The following is a 27,025-nucleotide window of genomic DNA, read 5'->3' on the forward strand; positions in this document are numbered from 1 at the left end:
ACATCCCTTTCTAAAAGGAGAGTCAAAATTGCTATAATTATAGTTTAAAAATTGTAAAAAGATAGAAGGAAGGGAGTAAGGACCTTCAAAATGTCTGGAGAGAAGATAGCAAAGAACCAAAGTAAAGTGTGTGAAGTTTCCCAATATTTAGCCACCCTTAAGGCACTGTTAGAGAAATTGAGAAAGTACGTTCTAGATAAGAGGAAAGGCTCCTGTGAGAGGCAAGTGAGAGGAGACAAGGACAAATAATTCAATTTGCAACTTATAGGATATAAATCAATTGACATCTACTAAGTGCCTACTCTGAGTCAGGCATTGAAGAGTATAACTGCAAAAAGAACAGTCCCTGTCTTCAACAAACTTATGTTCTATGGATGTGAAAGAGAGCAGAGAGCTTGGGGGGAGATTTCAACTTGACTTCATCTCTACCTTTCCCACTAAAACTCAATCCAGTCTGTCTTCCATTCTCTGATAGGGCCAAATTGGTAATTTTCTGTGATCTGTCACTAACCCCTTTAACTTCTGGGTCTCAGTTTCCTTATAAAAAACAAAACAAAACAAAACAAAATACACACATACATAGATTGAGGAATTAGAGTAAATGATATTTAGAACTCTTTTGAGACACTAATATTCTATTTTCAAAGGACTCCAACAATCTGTTCTCTAACATCTTTTCCAGATCTATGATTCTAAAGTAATTTGATTAATTCTCAGACAGCATTTAAGTGGTAAGTTATCCCTGCCCAATTAAAAATAAAAATAAAAAATAAATATATACATAGCTTAATAGTAAGTGTCTTGCACTGTGATTCACATGATGTGGGTTGGACTCCCACTTCTAATTCTAATGTAATCTGGGGAATGTCTTCTAAACCCCCCGTTTTGCAGTGGGGGTAATAATAGTTTTTTCCCTACCCCATAAAGATACTTAGGATGTTCAGACAAGATAAGCACCTAGAAAGCCCCCTGTAACTACTAAGTGCTATATAAGTATGAGTTATTATTATCTAAACCAACATCCCAGCTAGCATGGTGATTATTTAATATCAGCATTGCTGTACTTTCTTCACAAGATTCTCTTATCCCCAGTTTAAGTCTTCCCCAAGGGACAGCTTAAACAGCTCTATCTTTTTAATGACCAAATATCTATCTCTATAAGTGGAAATTAAATCAACCTTTTGTTTAGCCACCAGTCTGTTTGTTTATTTTTCAAGTTCATGAGTTTATATGCTTTGAATAGGAAGTGCATAAAAATGTCTCTTTTATTTTTGTTCCATTTACATCGGTACTGATAATGGTCATTACCAGGCCATTAAAAGCAGGAAAGTATTTTTTCCTTACCCAAGATGGGCTCCATTTCTGCATGTTGGCTATATGAAGATTGGCCAATATGTTAAAATGCTGGGTTTTTTTTCCTTAACTTCACCCTCTGATACAGATGGTTTCATGTCATCCACATAATTTTTCCCAGTGATGCACTGTGGGATTATATAAAATGTTTCATAAGATCTGTTTCTTCAATCAAAGCGAGAGTGTGTTGAATGGAATTTGGAATGAATTTGACGCCACCACATAAGGATCCTGAGATGCTTATATAAGGGTGGGTTACAATTACATGAGAAATATCTTTTTTTTTTTCCCATTCTGAAAGGGGAAGGAAAAGTGGGGATTCATGGGCTGATTCCATATGTGTGTGCATTCTTTTTTTAGTTTAACACCAGAACAAAATCATTTATAAGTTTCATGATATCATAATTCTAAAGTTTTTACATAAGTGTCAAGATAGGGGTGTGCATGGTTTCTGGAGCTATTTATTAAAGTCATCAGCCCAGGAAATTTAGAAAAAGAGTTATTAGAAATGTTCTTTTCAGATGCATCAGTCAGTTGTTCTAATTGCAAACCATTTGCTCCTCATACTTATACAGCCTTGCCAGCAAGAATTCAACTGCTAAAAGGTTACTTCATTCTTTAATTGAGTCCACTTACTGGTAAATTGGGAAGAGAGGAACAGGTTGGAATAGCTGATTCTCTTTAAAATGCTGGACTCCAGCTCTGAGATTCTGGGCGTCTGTGTAGTTTTCTTTATGTCTGTTTTATTTTCCCAGCTCATGACCACAAACATGGAGATATCAAAGAATTACTGCATGGCATCCAAGACCAAATATATAACTGCACCAAACATGGCCACATTAAGCTTTTTTTGGAAAATGTATTTTCTGTAGACTGAATAAATAAAATGTCTTACACATACACTCATTTTCTAAGGTATATTACTATTATGATTGTGCTTAATGTAATATGAATTCTTTTTAAATAATTGGGGAAATAATAGAAGCTTTTTTTTATTTTTTCAATCAACTGATGTAAATAATATAACTGATGATAATAATAAAAGTACTTACAATGTACAGTAGTTACAGATTAACCTAATTAATCTGACACCAAATTCTCCACAAATCTCATTGTGGGTACCCCTTGCCTTAGAATAATAATATGTGCTACTAAAGGAACCAGGGAGTTAGGAAGGAATTCTAGGTACATTTATTTGTGGATTTTGGTCAAAGATAGAAAAGTGTTGGATTTTCAGATTAAGACAAGTTATTTTCAAATAACTGTGCTTGGTATCTCATTTGAATCTCACAATAACTTGAAAGTTAGGTGCTTCTATCAGCCTCATTTTACAGATGAAGAAAATGAGACGAGTTAAGTGATTTTCCCTGTGTCATATAGATGATAGTATGAATGAAGATTTTATTTCCATTTTTCTGACTCCAACTTTCAATACTTCTATTCATGCACTACCTAGATGCTAAACTTTCAATGTTGTATGATGATCATCTATGATAGACTTATCTCTTCTCAGCAATACAGCGAGATAAGATTATTCCAAGTTATTTGTGATAGAAAATGTTGACCAAATCCAGAGAAAGAACTATGGAATCTGAATGTATATTGAGGTATATACTATTTTCTCATCTAATGCGAGTGGATCTTAGAGTATGAATGGAAAGTAATTTCCAAAGCAACCAGAAACTTAGTTTGGGGCCAAGTTATAGAAAAATTTTAAAGTTAAACAATGCAGTTGATAGTTTATATTAGAGGTAATAGCTACTGTTGATGATTGGGTAGGGAAGTGATGCAGTCAGATATGAGCTAAGAAAAAAAATCTCTTTAGCAATAGTATATAGGATAGAATGGATTAGAAAGATGCTTGAGGAAGGAGGCTAATGTGATAGTCTAATCAATAAATATCCATATGCTTAAATGCTTGAAACTTGAAAAACACACACTCACTCACTCACAAATCTATCATTGTAATTGTGGATATACTGTGGATTATAAATTGTGGAAATATGTGGTTATTCAGATAACTTCCCTCAGCTTTTGACTGATACCCTTCCTTGCTCCATGTTCCACATACCTTTGAAAATATATCAGTTCTGGACCTATTTTTTTTTTTTTTTTGCAAATGGTCAATACTACATAGATGAGAGATGCTTAATCTTCAGTTTCAACAGCAGCATGCTTAGAATTTATTGTGTCTAGTTTTCTACATTGTGCTATATATTGCTGGATGACACTTTAGAATATGGATTGGAGCAGCTAGATAGCACAGTAGATAGAAGATCAGTTCTAGGATCAGAAGAGCTTGAGTTCCAATTTGTCTTCTGAAACTTCTTAGCCATGTGACCCTGAGAAAATCATTTAATGTGGATTGAAAAAAAAAAACAAGCCAACAAAGCAAAACAAAAAATGGAATGTTGTAATATAGAATATTATAGAAAAAAAAGACATTTCAGCATGCAAAATGTTAGAAATCCAAAAGATATCAGACTACAGAATATCTGGATATAAAACAATAACAAAAAAAAATCAGAACTGAAAATGAATTTAGAGGTCATCTAATCTGACCCCATTGTTTTACAAAAGAGAAAATAAGCTCCATGAGGTTAAATGTCTCCTGTATGGAGGTGAAAGATGGACAAGATGTGAAATATGTTCACTTCAGTCTTGGGAATAGCTGGCTGTTTCCTAAAAACACTGCCAATAAAGCTTCCTTATAGCCTTTGCAATAAGGCTAGGTACTTAAGAGCTCAGGGTGATAGAATCTGGAAGACTTTTTTCATGGCAGATGCTGAATAAGAATAACAATACTTTTGCATTATATTCATAAAATATTTCATATATTCAAAGTGCCTTACGTATATCATCAGTCAATTAATCAACCTGCACTTATTAAGCATTTATTATAGGTCAATTACTGTTAAGTGTTAAAATTACAATTTTTTTTTTAAGTCACATAACTTTTGCAACAATCTGAGATATAGGAAATGCAAGTTTATTTATGAGCAAGATGAAGAGCAAAGTGACAGCTACAATTCTATCTGTAGCAAATGGTGGAGCTGGAATTTAACCTAATTAATCTGACACCAAATTCTCCACAAATCTCATTGTGGGTATCCCCTTGCCTTAGAATAATACTATGTGCTACTAAAGGGACCAGGGAGTTAGGAAGGAATTCTAGGTATATTTATTTATGGATTCTAGTCAAAGACAGAAAAGTGTTCGATTTTCAGATTAAAACAAACAAACAACAAAACAAGACAACTATCAACTGATCTGGTACCTGAGAGTTTTGAGCAAAATAAGAAAAACAAATGCCCACGTGTTTTAGGGAATATATGAATTTGAGAAATATGACTGTCCTAATTGCTTTTAGCAACCAGAAGACCTATAACCGTTTTGTGTTTCATTAGTAAATCAACATATTTTTAATTTTTTTTCATTTTCAAAATACATACAAAGATAGTTTTCAACATTCACCCTTGCAAAACGTTGTGTTCCAAATTTTTCTCCATCCCTTCCTTTATCCTCTTCCCTAGACAGCAAGAAATACAATACATGTTAAACATGCAGTTCTATATACATTTCCACATTTATTATGATACACAAGAAAAATTGATGTAACAACCACAAAAAAAAAATGGTGAAAATTCTATATTGTGATCCACATTCAGTTCCCATAGTCCTCTTTCTGGATGTAGATGTCTCTCTCCATCACAATTAGCCTAATCACCTTAGTGTTGAAAAGAGCCATGGCCATCAGAATTGATCATCCTATAATCTTGTTGTTTCTGTGGATAATATTCTCTTGGTTCTACTTATTTCACTCAGCATCAGTTCATATAAATTTATCCAGTTCTTTCTGAAATCATCCTGCTAATTCTTTCTTATAGAACAATAATATTCCATAACATTCATATACCATAACTTATTCAGCAATTCCCCAAATGATGGATATCCACTCAGTTTCCAGTTTCTTTGCATTACAAAAAGGGCTGCTACAAACATTTTTGCACATATGGGTCCTTTCCCTCTTTTATCAACATACTTTTTTCAGTCCTATTTTTAGTAGACTAAGTTAAAGTCCAGAAAGATGATTAAATATCTATTTGCTTTATTCTTTTCTATGTCTTTAATAAATAGAATGTTATATTCAGAGGGAACTTTAAAATATATTACCTACCTGTCAGTATAATGGCAAACACTGCAAGGAATAGAGTTTGATGTCACTAGTCATAGAATAAAACAGGCTAGAGGAGGCAGGAGTGGAGAGCATTTAATTTAAATTCATAAATTCTGAATTGAAATGTATAATGAAATGTAAGATTGTTCAGGACTGCATCTCAGTTTTTAATCATGTCAAATCAAAAAAAAAAAATTATTAAGTGACTACCATAGGGCAAACACACATGAGCCTGACAGGTAAAAACCAAATTTGAATCAAGAAAAAAAAATCTCCAATGCTTCTTATATCTTTAATTCTCTAGGTTTCTTTCTCAAATATTTTTCATTAAAAAGACCCTATCAGTCCTGCTATTCCCTAGCACTTTTGAGAAAAAAAAAAGTCATCTCTTCTTGACTCAGTCTCTTATCTATAAAATGGGAATAATAAAGCTAGTGTTCTTCATTTCAAGTCGCCTCCGGTGATAATGACATAATAACATGCTTGCAAAGGTATTATGTCTCCCTCCAGAACTATACTAATATGAATTTTTACATTGTGAAGTTGATATGCTGTATTTTTTGTGATTAGCTCACTTTACAAGGCTACACTATATGAGCGTGTTCTTCAAAGACTGTTCTTTAAAGCCTCTTTAGCTGGGCTAACTCACTCTCAGTTTATTTGTGGTATTAAGAAATTATAGAATGGAAGGAGCAACAGCAATATGACAAACGAGGGAGAGATTAGGAAGCTGTGGAATGTGGCTTCCCTTCCACAAAGGAGATTTTAAAATGGAGAATGGCAGGCCCTGTTGATTAGTTTTAATAGCTTAAATGGACTTCCTAGATCCTCTGGGAAAAGTGGGTGAGTTCTGAGTGATGGGAAGCTTACCAAACATTTTCAGAGCAATAGAAGAAGAGAAGAGATATAAGTAGCAATAATGTAAAAGTGGAGCTAACTGAATTTTTTAGTTGGGAGAAACCGGAGGCCATCTAGTCTATTCTCTACTAAACTAAGAATATCTTTCCTTCAAGATAGCACTGACAAATGGGATCTAACTTATCTATCTTTTTTTTAAGACCTTTGTGTCATAATGGCAGGGAACTCACTATCTATAAATCAAACTTATTTTTGTTATGGGACAAGAATAATTACAATAATTATAAGAAATAATAATTATTTAAAATTATTTATTTATTCATTCAGTTGTTCATTTGTTTATTAATTTGTTTATTTCATCTCTTCCAAATTCTTAATTTAGTTCTGGTTCTGCCCTCTGGGGCCAAGTAGAATGAAAATATAACCAAACTGTCCCCCCTACCCTTGCCCTAGAGAGATTAAGTTATTTCAAGACAGGAATAATTATCACTTCTCTGAATCTTCTCTTGTTCAGTTTAAATGCCCTAAATTTTTTCAATAGATAATTTAGTTTGTAGGAAAAGAAGGAACTAGATATATACTATATTTATTTTATATGGCAGATACCAGATTTGTCAAGAAGACTTGTGCTGAAATACCACCTTAGATACTTCTAAGTGTGTGACCATGGGTAAATTTCATGAGTTTTTTTTTATTATTATTTTACTTTGTTTCCTTCACGTTATACTACAATCTAGATTTAGGATTTCTTTCTTCTTTTTTGTTACTTTTAGTTTTTTTTTTTTTGTTTTAATATTTTTATTTTCTCCAGTTATCTGTAAAACAACATTTTTTTTTTTACATTTGTATTTAATATTTTTAGTTCCAGATTCTTCTTCTTCCTTTCCACACATACTTGCTCCCCATTGAGAAGACCCATGTGAACTTAGGCAAAACATTTCCATAAAAGTCATTTGGCAAAATGAAACATAGGATTCCCTCCACACACATACACACACACACACACACACACACACACACACACACAAACTAAAGGGAAAAAAAGGGGAAAGTATGCTTTAGTCCCTATTCAGACACAATGTCTCTGAATATGGATAGCTTTCATCATCATAAGTCTTTCAGAATAGTCTTGGATCATTGTATTGCTAAGACTTGCAAAGTCATTCACAGCTAATCATCCCACAACTTTGCTATTCCTATGTACATAATACATTTCATTTTGCTTGAGTGCATGCAGGGCTTTCCAGATTTTTCTGATAGCATCCTGCTCATCATTTCTTATAGAATGATGATATTCCTTCATAATCATATATCACAATTTATTCAGCCACTCCCAAATTGATGGGCATCTCTTCAATTTTCACTTCTTTGCCGTGAGAAAAGAGCAACTATAAATATTTTTATAAATGTAGGTGCTTTTCCTTTTAAAAAAAAAAATCTCTTGGCTTAGAAAGACTTACATGAACTGATGCTGAGTGAAATGAGCAGAACCAGAAGTTTTTACACTTCAACAATAATACTATATGAGTATGTATTTTGAGGGAAATGGATATCTTCAACAAAGATCATTTCCAATTGATTAATGATAAACAGAATCAGCTATAGCCAGAGAAGAAACACTGGGAAATGAGTGCGAATGGTTTACATTTTTGTTTTTCTTCTCAGGTCATTTTTACCTTCTGAATCCAATTCTTCCTGTGCAACAAGAGAACTATTTGGTTCTTCACACATATATTGTTCCTATGATATACTATAACATATTGAACATGAATAGGACTGCTTGCCATCTAGGGGAGGAGTCGTCGAGGGAAGGAAGGGAAAAGTCGGAACAAAAGTGAGTGCAAGGGATAATGTTGTAAAAAAAAAAATTATCCATGCATATATACTGTCAATAAAAAGTTATAATAATCATAATTTTTTTCTTTAAAAAAGAAAAAAAACAATCTCTTTTGAGATTTATGTCTAGTAGTTATATTGTTAGATAAAAGGATATGCATGATTTTATAATGCTTTGGTCATAGATCACATCTTTTTGATCATTTATTAATGGGGAAATGGCTCATTTTTAAAAAAAATGGACTCAAATCCCTATATATTTGAGAAATCAGGCCTTAATCCAAGAAACTTGCTTCATAATTTATTTCATAATTACTATTGCTAATTATATTTTCCTCATTTTTTCTCTTTCCTTTCAACTGTCCTCCTCAAAGTGTTTGTTTCCTATCATACCTCCCACATTGTGCCTTCTTTTCTATCATACAGCCCCTCCTTTCTCATATCTTCTTCTCCTATTTTCCTTAAGGGTAGGATAGATTTCTTATACCCATATTGAGGGTGTGTGTTATTTCCTTTTTGAACCAATTTTGATGAGAACAAGATTCACTCACTTCCCTTCCCTTTCCCCATTCCCTTCCATTATAAATGCTTTTTCTTGCCTCTCTCAATTCTTGATTTCATTTTGAGGTTTTATTTTATTTTTAGATATTATCCCTTTATATTCAACTCACACCTGTCTATGTATAATCCTTCTGTCGTAATGAAAAAGTTCTTAAAAGTTACAAATATCTTCCCATATAAGACACATGTAAAAATAAAATTAAAAAAAAAAAAACTTGTTAAATCTTTTATGATATCCCTTTCATGATTGCCTCCTTTTAATTCTCCTGACTCCTGAACTTAAAAAATCACATTTTTTTTTTTTTATTCACATCTGGTCTTTTCATCATGAATGTTTAAAAATCCACCATATCATTGAATGTCCATCTTGTCCCCTGAAGAATTAAACTCAGTTTTGCTGGATTGGTGATTCTTGGTTATAATCCTAATTTCACTGCTCTCCCAGAATATCATATTCCAAGCCCTTCCATTCTCCAATGTAGAATGTTAAATCTTGTGTTATCCTCACTAGAATTGTTTCTTTCTGAATGTTTGCAATATTTTCTCCTTGACTTGAGAATTCCACAATTTGGCTATAATATTGGAGGGAGATTTGATTCTTGGGATTTCTTTCAGGAGGTCATTGGTATATTGTTTTAATTTCTTTTTTTTTTTAATTTTATTTTATTTAATAATAACTTTGTATTGACAGAATCCATGCCAGGATAATTTTTACATGACATTATCCCTTGCAATCACTTATGTTTCGTTTTTTCCCCTCCCTCCCTCCTCCCCCCCCCCAAGATGGCAAGCAGTCCTATATATGTTAAATATGTTGCAGTATATCCTAGATACAATACATATTTGCAGAACCGAACAGTTCTCCTGCTGCACAGGGAGAATTGGATTCAGAAGGTAAAAATAACTCGGGAAGAAAATCAAAAATGCAAATAGTTCACATTCATTTCCCAGTATTCCTTCTTTGGGTGTAGCTGTTTCTGTCCATCATTTCTCCAATGAAACTCAGTTAAGTCTCTTTGTCAGAGAAATCCACTTCCATCAGAATACATCCTCATACAATATCATTGTCGAAGTGTATAATGATCTCCTGGTTCTGCTCATCTCACTTAGCATCAGTCCATGTAGGTCTCTCCAAGCCTCTCTGTATTCATCCTGCTGGTCATTCCTTACAGAGCAATAATATTCCATAACATTCATATACCACAATTTACCCAGCCATTCTCCAATTGATGGGCATCCATTCATTTTCCAGTTTCTAGCCACTACAAACAGGGCTGCTACAAACATTTTGGCACATACAGGTCCCCTTCCCTTTTTTAGTATCTCTTTGGGGTATAAGCCCAATAGAAACACTGCTGGATCAAAGGGTATGCACAGTTTGATAACTTTTTGGGCATAATTCCAGATCGCTCTCCAGAATGGCTGGATTCGTTCACAACTCCACCAACAATGCATCAGTGTCCCCGTTTTCCCGCATCCCCTCCAACATTCATCATTATTTTTTCCTGTCATCTTAGCCAATCTGACAGGTGTGTAGTGATATCTCAGAGTTGTCTTAATTTGCATTTCTCTGATCAATAGTGATTTGGAACACTCTTTCATGTGAGTGGTAATAGTTTCAATTTCTTCATCTGAAAATTGTCTGTTCATATCCTTTGACCATTTATCAATTGGAGAATGGCTTGAATTTTTATAAATTTGAGTCAGTTCTCTATATATTTTGGAAATGAGGCCTTTATCAGAACCTTTAATTGTAAAGATGTTTTCCCAGTTTGTTACTTCCCTACTAATCTTGTTTGCATTCGTTCTGTTTGTACAAAGGCTTTTTAATTTGATATAATCAAAATTTTCTATTTTGTGATTGGTAATGGTCTCTAGTTCATCTTTGGTCACAAATTTCTTTCTCCTCCACAAGTCTGAGAGATAAACTATCCTATGTTCCTCTAATTTATATAATCTCGTTCTTTATGCCTAGGTCATGGACCCATTTTGATCTTATCTTGGTATGTGGTGTTAAGTGTGGGTCCTTGCCTAATTTCTGCCATATTAATTTCCAGTTATCCCAGCAGTTTTTATCAAATAATGAAATCTTATCCCAAAATTTAGAATCTTTGGGTTTGTCAAACACTAGATTGCTATAGTTGACTATTCTGGCTTGTGAACCTAACCTTTTCCACTGATCAACTAATCTATTTCTAAGCCAATACCAAATGGTTTTGGTGACTGCTGCTTTATAATATAATTTTAGATCAGGTACAGCTAGACCACCTTCATTTGATTTTTTTTTTTCATTAATTCCCTTGAGATTCTCGACTTTTTATTGTTCCATATGAATTTTGTTGTTATTTTTTCTAAATCATTAAAATATTTTCTTGGAAGTCTGATTGGTATAGCACTAAATAAATAGATTAGTTTAGGGAGTATTGTCATCTTTATTATATTTGCTCGGCCTATCCAAGAGCACTTAATATTTTTCCAATTATTTAAGTCTGACTTTATTTGTGTGAAAACTTTTTTGTAATTTTGCTCATATAATTCCTGACTTTCCTTTGGTAGGTAGATTCCCAAATATTTTATGCTATCAACAGTTATTTTGAATGGAATTTCTCTTTGTATCTCTTGCTCTTGGATTTTGTTGGTGGTGTATAAGAATGCTGAGGATTTATGGGGGTTTATTTTGTATCCTGCTACTTTGCTAAAATTATGAATTATTTCTAATAGCTTTTTAGTAGAATCTCTGGGGTTTTCTAGGTATACTATCATATCATCTGCAAAGAGTGATAGTTTGGTTTCCTCATTGCCTACTCTAATTCCTTTAATCTCTTTCTCGACTCTTATTGCAGAGGCCAGTGTTTCTAATACAATATTGAATAATAATGGTGATAGTGGGCAACCTTGCTTCACTCCAGATCTTACCGGGAAAGGTTCCAGTTTTTCCCCATTGCATATGATGCTTACTGAAGGTTTAAAATATATGCTCCTAACTATTTTAAGGAAAAGTCCTTTTATTCCTATGCTCTCAAGTGTTTTTATTAGGAATGGCTGTTGGATTTTATCAAATGCTTTTTCTACATCTATTGAGATGATCATATGGTTTTTGTTTGGTTGGTTGTTGATATAGTCAATTATGTTAATAGTTTTCCTAATATTGAACCAGCCCTGCATTCCTGGTATAAATCCTACTTGGTCATAGTGTATTATCCTGGGGATGATTTTCTGTAATCTTTTTGCTAATATTTTATTTAAGATTTTAGCATCAATATTCATTAGGGAGATTGGTCTATAATTTTCTTTCTCTGTTTTCAGCCTACCTGGTTCAGGTATCAGTACCATATCTGTGTCATAAAAGGAGTTTGGTAGGACTCCTTCAATCCCTACTTCTTCAAATAGTTTATTTAGCATTGGAGTTAATTGATCTTTAAATGTTTGATAGAATTCAGATGTAAATCCATCTGGTCCTGGGGTTTTTTTCTTAGGGAGTTGATTGATAGTTTGTTCTATTTCTTTTTCTGAGATAGGAGTGTTTAGGATATTTACTTCTTCCTCTGTTAGTTAAGGCAAGCTATATTTTTGGAGGTATTCTTCTATTTCATTTAAGTTGTCGAATTTATTGGCGTAAAGTTGGGCAAAGTAACTCCTAATTATTGCTCTAATTTCCTCTTCGTTAGTGGTGAGTTCTCCCTTTTCATTTTTAAGACTAACAATTTGATTTTCCTCTTTCCTTTTTTTAATCAGATTTACTAAGGGTTTGTCTATTTTGTTGGTTTTTTCATAGAACCAACTCTTAGTTTTATTAATTAATTCAATAGTTTTTTTTACTTTCAATTTTATTGATCTCTCCTTTTATTTTTTGAATTTCAAGTTTAGTGTTTGATTGGGGGTTTTTAATTTGTTCCTTTTCTAGCATTTTTAGTTGCAAGCCCAATTCATTGACCTTCTCTTTCTCTATTTTATACAAATAGGCCTCTAGAGATATGAGATTTCCCCTTATTACCGCTTTGGCTGCATCCCATACATTTTGGTATGATGTCTCATTATTATCATTTTCTTGGATGAAGTTATTAATTATGTCTATAATTTGCTGTTTCACCCAATCATTCTTTAGTATGAGATTATTTAGTTTCCAATTATTTTTTGGTCTACTTTCCTGTGGCTTTTTATTGAATGTAATTTTCAATGCATCATGGTCTGAAAAGGATGCATTCACTATTTCTGCCTTACTGCATTTGAGTTTGAGGTTTTTATGTCCTAATATATGGTCAATTTTTGTATAAGTTCCATGAACTGCTGAAAAGAAGGTGTATTCCTTTCTGTCCCCATTACATTTTCTCCAGAGATCTATCATATCTAATTTTTCTAGTATTCTATTTATCTCTTTGACTTCTTTCTTATTTATTTTGTGGTTTGATTTATCTAATTCTGAGAGTGCAAGGTTGAGATCTCCCACTATTATAGTTTTACTGTCTATTTCTTCTTGCAGCTCTCTTAATTTCTCTTTTAAGAATTTAGATGCTACACTACTTGGTGCATATATGTTTAATATAGATACTTCTTCATTATTCATTCTACCCTTTAGCAAGATATAGTGCCCTTCCTTATCTCTTTTGATTAGATCAATTTTTGCTTTAGCTTGATCTGAGATCAGGATGGCTACCCCTGCTTTTTTGGCTTCACCTGAAGCATAGTAGGTTTTGCTCCAACCTTTTACCTTTAACCTGCATGTATCACCCCGCTTCAGGTGTGTTTCCTGTATACAACATATTGTAGGATTCTGGCTTTTAATCCATTCTGCTAACCGCTTCCTCTTTATAGAGGAGTTTACCCCGTTCACATTTATGGTTAAAATGACCAATTCTGTATTACTTGCCATCTTGTTAACCCCGGTTTATGCTTTTCTCCCTTCTTACTCCCTTACCCCCCTTCCCAATATTAAGCTTGTGAGCTCCACTTGCTTCTCACAGCCCTCCCTTTTTCAGTATCCCTCCCCCCCTTAGAGTTCCCCCCCCCCAACTTGCCCCTTTCCCTCCCAGTTACCGTATTCCCTTCCACTTAGCTTATTCCTTCCTTTTTCACTTTTCCCTTCTCACTTTTCAATGAGGTGGGAGAAGTTTCACCATAGATTGAATATGTCTAAAATTCTTCTCTTAATGCCAATTCTGAAAGCAGTAAAATACTCACTATATTCATCCCTCTCCATTCTTTCTCTCAGATATACTAGGTTTTCTTTGCCTCTTCATGAGATGTAGTACCCCCACTTTCCCTTTTTTCTGATACAATGTCCTTTCCACATCTAGTTTCTAGAACAAGGTATACATGTATTCTTTATACATCTTTATAGCCGAAATATAGTTCCCAAGATTAATCTTTACCTTTTTAGATTTCTCTTGAGTTCTGTGCTTGTAGATCAATTTTTTGTTAAGTTCTGGCTTTTTCATCAGAAATAGATGAAATTCGCTTATTTCGTTGAATGTCCATCTTCTTCCCTGGAAAAAGATGCTCAATCTCGCTGGGTAAGTTATTTTTGGTTGCATACCAAGTTCCTTAGCCTTTCGGAATATCATATTCCAGGCCCTTCGATCCTTTAATGTGGATGCTGCCAGATCCTGGGTGATCCTTATTGTGGCTCCTTGATACTTGAATTGGGTTTTTCTAGCCGCTTGCAGTATTTTTTCCTTTGCCTGAGGGTTCTGGCATTTGGCCACTATATTTCTTGGTGTTTTGATTTTAGGATCCCTTTCAGTAGGGGATCGATGAATTCTTTCAATGTCTATTTTACCTTCTGTTTCTATGACTTCTGGGCAGTTCTCTTTGATAATTTCCTGGAAGATAGTGTCCAGACTCTTTTTTTCATCATACTTTTCTGGAAGTCCGATGATTCTCAGGTTGTCTCTCCTGGATCTGTTTTCCAGGTCTGTTGTCTTCCCCAGAAGGTATTTCACATTCTTTTCCATTGTTTGATTTTTTTGGATTTGCTTAACTGATTCTTCTTGTCTCCTCGAGTCATTCAATTCCAATTGTTCGACCCTGATTTTCAGTGAAGTATTTTCTTCACTCACTTTTTAAAGATCTTTTTCTAATTGTCCAATTGAGTTCTTTTGTTCTGTGGAATTTTTTTCCATTTTGCCAATTTTGTTTTCCAGTTCACCAATCCTATTTTTCAAGGATTTGGTTTCTTTATCCACTCTCTCTTTAACTGACTTCTCCAGGCTCTTTTGCCAAGCCTCCCTCTCCTTTTGCAGAGCCTCCCTCTCCTTTTGCCAGGTCTCCCTCTCCTTTTGCAGTGCCTCCTTCTCCTTTTGCCAAGCCTCCTTCCCCTTTTGCAGAGCCTCCCTCTCCTTTTCCCATTTTTCTTCTAGCTCCCTTGTGAGAGCCTTTTTAATTTCCTCCATGAGATTCATCTGTGCTGAGGGACATATGGTCTCCTCCTTTGGGGATTCACCTGGGGACTGTTTGTTTTTAGTCTCCTCAGGGTTTGGAGTCTACTCTTTATCTGTATAAAAGCTGTCCAGGGTTAAATTCTTTTTCAGTTTCTTGCTCATTCTGTCTATTTATCAAAGACAAACTATCAAAGAAACAGAAGGAAAAAAACCCCTTGAATGGAGGCTGCTTTCTTTGGGGGAGGGGCAGGGTATTCGTGAGGCACGGGTCCTACTGTGCTATGGCGCCTGCGCGCTGAGATCCGAGCGCTCTGAGATCCGAGCGGGCTAAGACACTGTGGGAGAGGGGTGGCCAGGTCCCGAGAGACTCCAGCTGTTTGGGGTTGTATTCTTCACCCCAGGTGTTTTTAGCTTCTCTGCTGGGCTGCTGACTTGCTCCTGTAGCAAAGCTCTCCCCGCAGAGACGGCTGCGATCACGCCCCACCCCCTCTCCGCTCTACCCGGTTCTGAGCTGCTCTCTGTGCTCTTGCTGCAGCTGCTGCTGCCCGCAGACTGCTTCCAAATACCGTCCCCGCCCTCGCGCAAAAACAGACCTTTCTTGACGAGTCTCAAGGATGGTTTCTCTTGGTAAGTAATTGTATGTTTTTTTTTCATTCGAGCATTAATTCAGAGGCATGAAATGAAATGAATAGTGAGAGAAAAACACGGAGGTTATACAGAAGTGTATTTCCTCTCCGCCATCTTGGCCGGAAGTCTATTCTTTTAATTTCTATTTTATCCTATAGTTCTTAAAAATCAGGACAGTTTTCCTTCATAACTTCTTGGAAAATTCCTTAGAATCATTTTCCTCAGTGACCTTTTTATACCTCCTTTCCCATTTGGTCAATTTTGCTTTTTAAGGCATTCTTCTTCTCATTAACTTTTTGTATTTCTTTTTGTATCACTCTCATTTCTCTTCCCAATTTTTCCTTTATCTCTCTTACTTGATTTTCAAAATTCTTTTTGAATTTTCCCATGGCCTGAGACCAATTCTTATTTGTTTTGGGAGACATTGAATGTAAAAGCTTTGACTTTGTTATCACCTTCTGAGTGTGTATTTCGATAGTTTTTGTCACCATAGTAACTTTCTATGGTCAGAATCTTTTTTTTTCCCTGTTGTTTACCAATTTCCCTAGCCTATTATTTGTCTTTTAACTCTTTCTTAAAGTAGGGCTCTGTTTCCAGGGTAGAAGGTGCACTGTCCCAAACTTTAACATTTTTGTGCAGCTGTTTTCAGAAATCTTTCTAGGGACCTGTATTGTGAGTCAGCACTGCAACCCAGATCTAAATATGGGCAAAGCATCAGAGTCTTGCCTCAGGGGGAGCAAAGAAGCCCCTTGAAATCTTTCTCTGACCACTTGTCTCCCCCTTACTTCTCCCTCTTCCCCGCTCTTCCCTGGTGAGCTGAGATCTGCAGAAGCTGCTCCTATCACTGCCCTGATTGCTGCTGCTACTGCAGTGTTATTACAAATGCTTTTGATTCAATGATTCCCAACATCTGATCCTAGTCTGAGGTTTCCCTCACACCCTAATATACTAAAAATTTCCTGCTGAGTTCTCCTTAGCCTCTGTGGGCTGAGGGGATTGGAGATTGTTGCCACTTTCTGTTTTCCTGGGTTCCGGGCTGTGCTGAGATTGCACTCCAGACCCATCCCATTGCAATAGACCCCTCCTGCTGACCTTCCAAACTGCTTTCAAATGGAAAATTTTTCTACTCCACCTTTTTGTGGGTTCTGATGCTCTAACATGTCTTTAGAGACATTATTTAAAAGAGGGATCTAGGGGAAAACTCAGTCGACTCTACCTTCACTCCACCTTGGCTCTGCCTCTGGGATTTCTTAAGTATAAAGCATTTATCTTTGCTGAATTATACATTATTAGATTCATCTCAGAGTGGTAACTTGGTATATTTTAAGTTGAGGTCTATATGGTTGATAGTGGGTACATAGTGAATAGGTAGGGAGAGATCTTCTTGAATATAGTATAAGAACATCCAATACTTGGACTTATATATAAGAGGAGATCACGTCCCATAAGGGAGGATCCTATACACAAATGTTAGGGGTAGAGGCAGGCAGGGAGTAGGCTGTGTTCTAGGTGGGATGATCTGGGGGCACATTATCAGAAGACTATGAATAAAGAAACAAAGATAAGGTACAAAAAAAAAAAAAGACCCTTGGAAAAAAAATCAACCCCCTGAAACATCCCATTTTGTTAAAAGTCCTTTTTACTCCATACTAGTTATATTTCAGATTCAGTCCTTCATTCTAATTTGTTAAAACCTTTGAAAAATCTCCATTTTATTATCTCATGCTTTAGCTGCCCTTCCTAGTTTATTTTATATCTTGGAAGAAGGAGAATGGGAAATAGAATGAGGCACCCAGGAAGACCTGCATTTGAATCCCACCTCAGACATTTTAAGTGTGAATCTGGCCAAGTGATTTAACATCTTTGTGCCTCAATTTCCTTATTTGTAAAATTGAAAAAAGAATAACCCTTGCCCTTCCAGAGTTATCTTGAGGATCAAAAAAGTGAATATTTATAAAGTGCTTTACAAATCTAAAAGTTCTATATGAATGCTGATTATGATTATTAGTTTTACATAATTAATGACTCTGTCTTAAGTACACTAGGAAAAAATAATATTGCAGACTATTGACTTTCAAGATTTTATTTTAAACTTTAGATACCAAGTAAAAAAAGGGTTATTATGTTGGTTTTAACAAATTAGAATGAAGGACTGAATCTGAAATATAACCAGTATGGAGTGAAAAGGACTTTTAACAAAATGGGATGTTTCAGGGATGTGACCAGAAACACATTAAGGTTTCCAGAGATCAGACAGCTGATCTGAATCCAGTGACCCCTAAGTAGATAGAGTTAAGTGGATTTCTGAAGTGTGGACCACACTTAAGCTTTTAATCCACCTAGCTGAGTCTCTTGGTCCACGATGTGAGGAGGCAGCAGTCAGGGAAGCTTCCTACCTCACTCTGAAAGAGCACAAGCAAGATATCAAAAGCTAAAAATGCTCTACTCCTATTCCTCACAGCCTGAGCCAGAGGAATCTGGGCTGGTTTTAGATAAAATAGTGTTCATATACAAACACTATGGTATAGTAGAAAAGAAACACAGTTCTTGGGCATAGAAGAATAGGGGAGCTATATCTGCCTTCTAGTATTTGCAGTAATCTCTGACTAATATTAGTGATAAAGGACAGCACTAAAAGAAATGGGATACAATTTTAGAAAGGCATCTTGTGGGCTCAACAGGAATTGTTGCTGGAAGTAATGAGTTCCATGAACTTAGAGGTCTTAAAACAGATAATTCCTTGAAGAGATTGGGGATAGGATAAGGAAGATGACTGTTAAAATAAAGGGAATCAATGTTAAAATAAGAGATTGGTTCAGTTGAGTCAGTGCTCTTATTTTTTCACTTAGCTACAAGATTTGGGGAGTCTCCTTACTTCTCTGCTACAGGAAGCTCAATATTGGAAAAAATCTTATCATCCTGCAAGAGCCCATCAGGCTTAATACTCTGCTTCATCATCATCCTTGGTACCTTGGATTGGAGGGTAGAGCCAATGAATGCCAAAATCGCCTTTTAAGGAAAGAGCTCAGTTCAAAACATCTCCTCATTTCTCCTGTAAAACTGGAATTCCTGTGACTCTTCTATCATGTCCTAGTGTTGGATAACTTCTCCAGTTCCTTTTCCCACTCCTTTTCAGTTTCCTTTTGTTTATCTTCATCCATTAATTTAGAATTGCACATGTTTCACCTATATCAAATTGCTTACTGTTTTGGGGAAGGCGCAGGTTGAAAAGAGGGAGAAAAATTTGGAACACAACATTTTGTGAAAGTGCATGTTGAAAACTATCTTTAAATATACTTGGGGAGGGAATACCATTAAATTGTAAGCAATTTGAGGGCAGGTACTGTTTTTTCTGTAGTTGTACCTCCAGTATTTAGCACGTGTCTCTGGCACATAGGAGGGACTTAGTAAATATCGATTGATTCTAAAAAAGATGCTAAAATGTATGTAGGGCTTCAATTAGTGCTAATTATAGTACATAAGAGCTGGGAATTCTACTTAATCTCTCTGATGATGCATTTTCAGATCTTTAAAGTGGGGTTACTAATGCTTGAACAATTGACCTCAATAGGATGTTATGAAGAAACCACTTAATAAATCTTAAAGTGTTATGTGACTGTGACATATGTCTCATGGCTAGTCAAGCAACATGCATAGTATTATATTTCAAGCACCATCATAAATATTGGGGAAATAAAGTCAAAAAGAAGCATCTGCCCTCATGGAGTTTATATTTGAATATGAGTGACATGTAAATAGCCACAAAATCCCCCCTTTGTCCATTTCTAGTTGCCTGTTCAAATACTCTATTGTCCCTATTCCCTACTGTTCAATTCTCATGTCAAGTCTCCTTAGCTTCCTCCACATTTTTTTTTCTGCTTTCTCTGATCATCTCCTATGGCCTCTAGCTTTCCCACTAATCTAATCCCCCTCTTCTGGATGTATGCCAGTTTGTCAACATCCTTCCTAAAACTCATTGTTTAGACAAAATGCTATTATTTCAGTCAGAGACATACCAAAGCTCCATACACTGAGTGAAACTAGTGAATTTGGAGTGAGAGGACTCAGATTTAAATTTTGCCTTTGCCATTTGCTGATTGAATGAGTAAACAAACCATTTAACAGTCCTGATCCTTCATTTTCTCATCTGTACAGTTAGGGATTGGGATTTATTGAGGAATCATGGGATAGTGGAAAGAATGTTGGTTTTATAGTTAGAGGCCCTGGGTTTATATCCTGCTTCTGTTGTTTATTATCTGTGTCCTTGGTCATATTATTTAAATCAAGTGCCACTTAAGTTGTATTGTTTTTAAATAAGGAAGTTATACTAAACTCTGACTTCTCCCTAATCTTATGACCTTAAAATGACCAAGTCCTTACCAATTTTCTACCTATGATCCTAAATGTCTCTAAGCCAATGAAAACATTATTGGGGAAAGTTTATGGCTGCCCCTGAATGGGAGATCTTTTTCTAGAGGAGAGCATTCATTTTCATGGACAATTTTGGTCCTGATTTTTCCAACCCTCAAACCCATCTCCTAGCCCAAAGTAGAGAACCTTTTTTTCTTCCAAGGGCCATTTGGATATGTATAACATCATTTGTGGTTGAAATGAAAGGCTGGAGCTTTGTTGTAGCTAGCTTCATCACCTGTGGTTGCCTTCTCAAATGATGTCCCAGCCATGAGCCAGATGTTCCCCACCCCATTCTAGGCCCATCTCCTACATTAAGAACATGGGCTCTTAGAGGGTGATCTGAATAATCTTTCAGTTTTAGTTAACAGAGGTAAATGCATACAAAGTAGGAAAGGTGTTTCCTCTTGGGTTCTAAGGCCTTTGGTTTAGACTTGGGCTAACCCACTGTAGAGGACCAGGAGGAGAATTGTGGGAATTGATTCCAGAATGCTGCCTTAAGTGCTTCAGATAGTGTTGTGACAGCGAATGCTCAAATTAGTTCAGGCAATTATTTCGGCTCCAAATGGATCTGGAAATCTTCCCAGACTGTACCTCTGCCCTTTCAACTTGCAGGCTTTCTTTCTTTCTCTCTTTCTTTTTTTTTTTAATGTGGAAGAGGCAGAAGGTAAAAGAAGGAAAGATTGGAAATGAAAAATGGTGCTTTAAAAAATGCTAGAATCCAGGAAATAATTGTGCTGATTTCCACACTGGGTTAGTTAGCATGTATTCATCTAGATCCCCAAACAGAACCAAATAAAGTACCTGATTCAGAAGAATAGAAAATTTACCTCACCTTTTTATTTCTTGTGACATTATGTTGTGGGGGAAAGGGGACTGGTCTATGATTCAAAACATCTGATGTGGAGTGTCATCTTGATGATCAACCAGAGGTGTGACCTTAGGTAAATCATTTTCCTTGTCAGTGTCCTCTTCTTCAAAATAATGTTGTTCAACATCCAGCCATTCTGGAGAGCAATTTGTAACTATGCTCAAAAAGTTATCAAACAGTGCATACCCTTTGATTCAGCAGTGTTACTACTGGGCCTATACCCCAAAGAGATACTAAAGAAAGGAAAGGGACCTGTATGTGTCAAACTGTTTGTGGCAGCCCTGTTTGTAGTGGCTAGAAGCTGGAAAATGAATGGATGTCCATCAATTGGAGAATGGTTGAGTAAATTGTGGTATATGAACGTTATGGAATATTATTGTTCTGTAAGGAATGACCAGCAGGATGAATACAGAGAGGACTGGCGAGACTTACATGAACTGATGCTGAGTGAAATGAGCAGAACCAGGAGATCATTATATACCTCAACAACGATACTGTTTAAGGATGTATTCTGATGGAAGTGGATCTCTTTGATAAAGAGAGCCTTAATTGATCAAAGATGGACAGAAGCAGCTACACCCAGAGAAAGAACACTGGGAAATGAATATAAACTGCTTGCATTTTTGTTTTTCTTCCTGGGCCATTTATACCTCCTAAATTCAATTCTCCCTGTGCAACAAGAAAACTGTTCAGTTCTGCACACATATATTGTATCTAGGATATATTGTAACCTATTTAACATGTAAAGGACTGCTTGCCATCTGGGGGAGGGGGTGGAGGAAGGGAGGGGAAAAATCGGAACAGAAGTGAATGCAAGGGATAATGTTGTAAAAAAATTACCCTGGCATGGGTTCTATCAATTAAAAGTTATTTTAAAAAATAATGTTGTTCAACTGTAAGAATGTGAAAATTGCTTTTAGCTCAAAAGTTCATTGAGGTTTCTATTCTTTGACTTTACAGGAGAAATCAGAATAAGAGGAATGGGAATTAAGATTTAAATTAGGAATTTTTAATGTTTCAGTGCAAACTTAGGAAGGTTCAGGCTGCCAAAGAACAGTATAAGAAAGCTTGAAGCACAAAACAAGACAATGAGAGAGCAAGCCAGCTTTATAGAGGGGTTATACTTATAATATGAAGGGGAGTCAGGGAAGATTGTGGAAATAAGTCTACCAGAGCTCTATGTGGAATTGATCCCATACCTCTGAGGTTCTATAGGAATGGGGTATGCTTTCCCCAAAACCAGTAGAGTTTAGTGAGGTTTTATAGGATGTGTATTTCTGTTTAATAGGACAAGGCAGTGGGGGAAGTGGATGAGAAGTTTGGACCTGGCAACTAGTGCTGATTCAGGGGAGGGAAGACTGCTGGAAAATTGGCAGCTAGTTGATATTCATGCTCTCCTTTGGCAGGGAAAAAGAGTCTTTGGCCTTTTACTTCAGGTCTTAATGGTGACCGGGAGACTGAGAATTTTTGAGCTCCCCTGGGGCTTCTTCCTTTATTGGGATAGAGAGGCCACAGGGATCAATTCATAGGACAATTTCAGTTGAGCAGCAGGACTTTGCAAAGAATATAGTCTGTCCTAGTTGTAAAGTGGCTTCCAGGGCAGCCCTTTCCCCAGAGTTTGGCCTAAAAACAAGTTGCATGACTAATAGTCCCTAATCCTTCTCCAACCCAGTCAGAGGAATGGGGACAGTCCATTTCCTAGAGATGCCGGCCCAAACTCTGTAATAACTTTGCATTATGGATATTATTGCCCAGCTTCCCAATCCCAAGTGAAAGTTGGAGAAAAGATGAAGTGGAAAGATATTAGAGAAGGCACATCCCAGGAAAAGGGAGATGACACTCCAAAGGTGGTGAGTTGGGGAAACTGTGCTACAACATTTCAGTTGGTAGAAAAAATGTAGTTGCAGATTTGAGAAAGACCTAGGGACAAGATGTCAGACATTTCCTCTCTGTGATAGGTCGGTTACTTCCTTCTTTTCAGGATTTAATTTTCTCATCCATAAAATGAAGGGGTTAGACTAAATGGGCTCTGAGATCTCCTCAAGGTCTAACTTTCTATTTTTGTAGATCTTTTACATTCCTAACATTCCAAGATTTTAGGCCCTTTCCAGTTCTGACATTCTACGATTCCGTGATTCATTCTAAACTCAGCAATTAAGCAGTTTGAATTATTCCTTGGCACTCTTTTCAAGGTCACTGTGAGGGGAGCCAGGAGCAGACCATGTAAGAGGGGAAAAAAAAAGGCAGATATGTCCTAGTGATTTGCAGTGTACTTCTGGGGATACTTCGGTGCTGGGCAGTTTATGTCTAAAGCCCATGGGGGGGAAAGAGAATATTCCACATATCTTCAGGTAGGCCCCCAGAGAGTTCAATGTCATTTTCTCTGGGCACCATAAAATAACTTCCTTTTTTTTCCCTCTAAAATGACAGACATTAAACTCTCTTTGCACATAGTTGTGTAACTTAGGTCACAAACATAGCAAAGAAATTCTGGTGCACCCGTGCAAAGCTAAGGAGTCTCTGGCGTATTAGGAAACATACCCTATTGAATCATAATTCCTAACATTAAACCACAGTGTGAAACCTATTGTAGGGGGTGCCATATATATTCTTGTCACATAGCCAGGTCTGAAGATAACATCTTAGGACTATGAGATCAGGTAGAAAAAATAGTGGCAGTGAGATAATATCCTATAATTTCTCTTCATAAAAAGAAATGTTAAGACACTGAAAACTGAAAAAGCCTACTAATGCCCCTGCTGGAAACAGCAGAAGCCTTCCAATCCTCTTGACACAAAGAGCTTGAGATCAGGGTCTAGTATGAGCACCAGGACTAATAAGAAGAGGAAAAATGTTAGATTAAATGAGGGAGATAGGAAGCAAGTTTTAGTGAACAAGTCCTTTAAAATGCAAGGTTTATAAATTCAAAGAATTAAAAAGTCATTTAGAGAAAGAACCAGGAGGAGCATGGCTTAATGATAGACTCATAAGAGTGTTAGAACTGGTAAGGACTTTAGAATATGACCACTGTGTTTTAGCAGAATAGTTCTCTGGATTTGGAAACAGGATCTGGATTTAAACCCTCAATTTATCACTTCCTTTCTGGAGTATCTGCAGAATTATTAATCTAATCTCTCCTATCTCAGTTTCCTCATTGACAAAATGAGATAATTAAGTTCAGATCCAGCAAGGACTCTATCAACAATAGCCTCCAATTTTTGAGCCCAATACCTGTCAAATGGTAAATACTTAAACATATTGATACATTTATTGTTCTAATAAATATAATAAAAATTTGTTTAAAAACCATTCTTAAGCAAAAACAGATGGCAGGCTATCCCAACTTCTGAATAAGAGTATCAACTACTAGAAATGGAAGGTATAGTTACATTGTTAAAAAAAGGTTCAGGATCTACAATCTATGAATCTGAATTTTAATCCCATCTCTGTCACTAGATATATAGATGACGTTAGCCATATTAATTCACTTCTTTGGGCCTCAATCACCTCATCTATAAAATCAGAGACTTGGACTAGTTGGACTTGTAGATATTTTCCAACTTTAGATTTACAATGCTTTTAGTCTCAGAACAATAGATGGCATTAAAAAAAATGGACTTTAGGACTTAGAATTTTTTGGGGGGAAGAATATTTAGTGTTATATCTTGAAAGGTCCTTAAAGCGCGTTTAGGCCAAAGATCTCATTTTGTAAGTGAGGGAGATCAGCTCTAGATTAGGAAAATTATATACTTAAAGTAAAACACAACAAGGAAGGACATTAAAAACAAATTGAAATCTAGTGCATTGTTCTATCCAATGCACCTAGGGCTTCACAGTAAAGAGAACAAAATTGTGATATGTCTTGACCTCTTGGAAATCTATTGGAGTCTAATGTCTACTAGTTTTCTGCACCTCTGGTAACAAACCTTTCTCTGAAGAAACATTGCATTTCACATTGAGAAGTCAATGATTGATGAGACTAGAACATTACTCCACCTTGCAGACTGTTTTAACAGGGACCCCCTGCTTTTTAAAGGCAAAGAAAAAGGCATAAAATTTCAGACCTCAGTGAGCTGATTGGAAAGGCATTTGGGAGGGAGAGATTGAAGCTTACATAAAATTTCTTTAAGGACAGCAAGGCAGAAAGCTGACAATAGGGGATAATTACAACAGGTGGAATCTATAAAACATCTTTAGTTGCTAGGATGGGAGATATGGAGAGAAACAGAGATAGAGAAGAGAAAGATGGAGACAGAAAAAGAGAGAGATAGGTACAGAGATATAAGACAATCATGTGTGTATTGCAATAATACACACACACGCACAGATTCAGAGAAATAAAGAGAATCAGGGAAAAGGAAGAAAGGTAAAAGAAGGGAAAGAAAAGAGGTAAAAACATGAGGGAAAAAGGAAAGGGCAAGAAAGGGCAAGAAACAAGAAGAAAAGATAAAAGAAATGGTGAGGGAGAAAAGAAGAGTAGACAGAGGAAAAAATTACAAGAAAGTATCTTAGAAATCATCTAATCCAGGAGTTCTTAACCTGGAAATGGGTCCCAATGGGTCCAAGGAAAGACTTCAGGAGATCCTTTGTTAATATTTTGATAATTATAGAGTCAGTTTCTTTTGTAGTTCTATGCATTCTATTTTCTGCCTTTAAAAACATCGTTCTGAGGAGTTCATAGACCACTAGAATGCCAAAGGGATCTAGGTCATTAAAAAATAAATAAATAAATAAACTCCCTAAATTCTAATTCAATCACACATTTCATAAATTAAAACAACAACTGAGCATTAGAAAAGTGAGGTGATGCTCAAAGTCACATCGATTTATGGATTTTTATTTAAGGTGGAGACTAGAAGCATTATGTGGCCCAAGCTCTAATTTTAGAAATGAGAAAGAAGAGGGAAAGTCTACCAAAAAGTCATTTTGACTGTGACTGTGATAATAGAATGGTGCAGAGCCCTAATATACAAGGCCTGCTTCCCAGTCGTTGGAAGGCTGGTTTGTTTTAGTTCTTTGCAGAACAGATACCAAGGGCATATATAGCAATCTTTCAGGCCTCTTAAGCCATTTGCTGTTTGGGAGTCTTACTTCACACAGGAAATTCAGGGCCTGGGAGCTATTGGCTTCCCATCTTTAAAACATTTTGCCACTCCAGCCAGATTTTTATCTACATCAAAGACAGTCGAGAAGTTTAAGGAGACAAGTGCCTGGATCTTAATGAACCCAGATGGTCAGTGCTGCAATCTCCCTCAGGGCTTATCGGATTTGTTTATGTAAAAAGATAGCCAGGGAAGTGATCAATAGCAGCTCTGGGGCTGAGTAATCAACACCAGAAGTGACTGGTTTCAACCCCCCCTATCTTTGGCCTTTAAAAATCTCATCTTGCCTTAACTTCTTCATTAAAAATCCTGCTTTTAGATCCTACATGAATGTTCCCTGTTTTCCTAAAACACAGAAAATCAAAGCTGGGAAGGACTCTTCTTGCAAACCTTCAACACAGAGGAATTCTATGTCTTAGAGCAATCCATTTTATCCCAATAGCTTTAATTGTTAAAAATGACTTCTTCAAAACTTTCACTAGGCTCCTTGGCTCTGCCCTCTGGCCAAGCAGAATTAGTTTCTCCATTTTTCTAGTAGACAGTCTTCAAATAAATTCCTAAAGAGAACTTTCATCTCCCATTTAAGTCTTCTCTTGTCCAGATTGAATAATATTCTTCAGTTTCTTCAAATAAACTGTGTATTCCATGGTTCCTCCTCCCTTTTCCATCTTCTGTTAATTTTCTACTTTAAAAATGGGACAGGACAAACTAAATATAGTGTTCCATATATAATAATGGAAGAATTCAATGGGACTATCACCTACCTTGGTTTCTGAATGCAAATTTAGGAAGATTTGCGATATCCAGTTCTATTGCAAGAAAACTTGGAGCATGCAAAATTGAAATAAACCTG

The sequence above is a fragment of the Antechinus flavipes genome, chromosome 2, assembly GCF_016432865.1.
Source record: "Antechinus flavipes isolate AdamAnt ecotype Samford, QLD, Australia chromosome 2, AdamAnt_v2, whole genome shotgun sequence".
Lineage (NCBI taxonomy): Eukaryota > Metazoa > Chordata > Mammalia > Dasyuromorphia > Dasyuridae > Antechinus > Antechinus flavipes.